General features: G+C 52.0%; 1 pseudogene; it reads left to right on the forward strand.

The window, feature by feature from the left end:
- Window positions 1-239: 239 nt before the first annotated feature.
- On the forward strand, window positions 240-371 carry LOC121446639 (annotated as a pseudogene).
- Window positions 372-2,570: the final 2,199 nt, after the last annotated feature.

The following is a 2,570-nucleotide window of genomic DNA, read 5'->3' on the forward strand; positions in this document are numbered from 1 at the left end:
AGGCCAGCCAACTATAAAATAGAGTAAGACCCTGTCTCCATAAAAAAGATGGGTCTTCCTACATCAGTGAACTTAATCAAGACATTCCCCATAAACATGCCCAGAGACCTAGAGCCTCAATGATCCTTCATGAGTTTGCTGGAGGCTTGGATCCTAGCTGATTCTGAGACTCAATGATCCTTCAGGAATGTGCCTGGAGGCTTGGGTCCTAGCTGCTTCCAGATCCCGTCAGGTTGGCGACACTAACCAGAACACTTGGTGAGGCTTATCCATTGCACTCCGGATGTGCTGACCCCTGCGATTTCCCCAAATGCGGGAAACTCGACTGCATAATTTGTGGTAGTGGGGGACTGCGTTCACGCTCTCCCCTGAGGGGAAAAAAAAACAATATACAAGAAGGTTCCTCCAGGCCTAGAGCAACCACGGTGTAGTCAGCCCCCAGGTTGGCCACTGGGTCAGGCTCACTGGGATAGCGGGGCTAACCACAGTTTCTCCTGGCCAGCGGAAGTCAGCAGAGCTGGTGAGTGAGCCCTAGGACTCCTGTTCTCTGCCAGGCCAGCAGAGTGTGAGGAGAAAGTGTGGGACCTCCTGACACAGCTTAATAAAAATCCATGAAATAGTGAGGATGAGGGTGCAGACAGCCAGGAAAGTGCTCCCCAAGGCCCTTGGTTCACCCCAGCATACAAACAGGTTGGAGTAGGGCACACCCGTAATCCAAGCCTGTCAGGTGTGGAGGCAGGGAGGATCAGAAACTGAAGGTAATTCTCTGCTGCTCCACAGTGTGAGTTCAGCCTGCACAACCTGTGACCCAGACTTACCCCTCCTCCACCCATCTCCCTAAAATAGGGGGTTCTGGAAGGTAAACCCGGAACAGTGTGCTGGCAAAGGAGACCACTTAGGGTTTCAGATGCCTCTAGGGTGACAGGAAGTTGGGGTAATAGTGGCTCTTCATGGTTCAAAATCAGGACAATCTTCAAGGACATCCAGACAGGATCTCCATTTTCAGATAACTGGCTTTATTCTCATGAGAAAGTTGAAGCAAAGAGTAGGTAAGCAACTTGATCAAGGCCACACAGCTGGCAAATAACAGAATCTCAACTCCAGGTCAAGCCTCAGCTCCAGAGGGCAGACTTTTCCCCTACAATCAATCTCTCTCTCTCTCTCTCTCTCTCTCTCTCTCTCACTCTCTCTCTCTCTGTGTGTCAGTGTGTGTCTTTAATTGCTTTTAAAATAGATTATGGAGTCCAAATCAAAGATCTTGTTCTCTTTTAATTTTTAAAAATATTTTTGCATGTATTTAGAGTGTGTGTGTGTGTGTGTGTGTGTGTGTGTGTGTGTGTGTGTGTGGTGTTTGTACGCACACCATTGTGCACGTGTGGCGGTCAGATGCCAACCTCCTGGAATCAGTTCTTTCCCCTTACTGTGTGGGTATATGCTTGCACACGTGTAATTCGGAGGACAACTTGTGAGAGTCAGTTCCTCCTTCCACTGTGGGATCCAAGAATCAAACTCCCGTCCTCAGGCTGGGCGGCAAGTCCTTTACCCACTGAGCCACCTTGCTGATCTCCAGAATATGGAATCTTGGGCTTAGCCTGGCACGCCTCTGAAAATAGGTGAGGTCGTAGTCCTGGGAGTCCTCAGACCAGGTTGGCACCCCCTGGACACGGCTGTCTGCGGAAGTCCCCATGCTTTAGGCAAGCCGTTAATTCCAAGGCCCCTTTGCCGGAGTGCAAAAGGAAGCCAGCAGTCATTGCCACACAGGATCGGATGCTGGGGTCTGATTCACAGGGAGGGTGGCTTCTGGCCAGCTGAGGGACCCTCCAGACAAGAGACTAGGAAGACCTGAGAATGCAGATGAGGAACACAGACCGGTTGGCCTTGGAATCAAAAGGACTCCAGCTTTGGGACAGAATATCGCAAGGGGCTGAGGGAGGAACCTGTATGGCCAGAGATCCAGAACACAGTAGCTGATGCCAGGAGCCATGCTGCCAGCCAAGGAGGCAGGCAGGAGGGTCGACTAAGCACGTGCCAAGGCTGGGGCACCCATGATAAGAGTGCCCAAGTGCCTGGCAGTTAGGAGGTCACCAGTGACCTTGGCGGGCCTGTTGGGGTAGTGGGAGGACAGGAGATAGCTGCGTAGGACTTAGGGGAGGCAGTGGAAGCTGTCAGGAGGGACAAGCCCTCCCACAGAGCAGATAGCTGGGAACACCAAACATCAGCGATAAGGGATGGGTAGATGTCAGAGCGGGATGACCTGAGGCTCCTCAGCAAAGGCAGCATCCTGAACCTGACAGGATGGCACAGGGCAGAGCAGCTGCCTCCAAGGATGAGGACTCCTTGTTCAAGTGTGTCAGCCCAACCCAGCTAGACGTGGCCCTGGTGGGCTCCTAGCACGTTCCCTTTACTGACTTACGAATGTGGGTTTTGATGTTTACATTTCTATGTCTCTGTGGGGATGAGGAGGATGTCTGAGTGAACAGACAGATGGAGGGCTAACTGGGTGGGTGAATGGATGGGTGGGTGAGTGGATGGATATATGGAGGGACCAAGGGGTGGACAGAAGGATACGT

This window comes from Microtus oregoni, unplaced genomic scaffold (assembly GCF_018167655.1).
Source record: "Microtus oregoni isolate MIOR12 unplaced genomic scaffold, Mior012 000003F_ref0000135, whole genome shotgun sequence".
Classification (NCBI taxonomy): Eukaryota; Metazoa; Chordata; class Mammalia; order Rodentia; family Cricetidae; genus Microtus; species Microtus oregoni.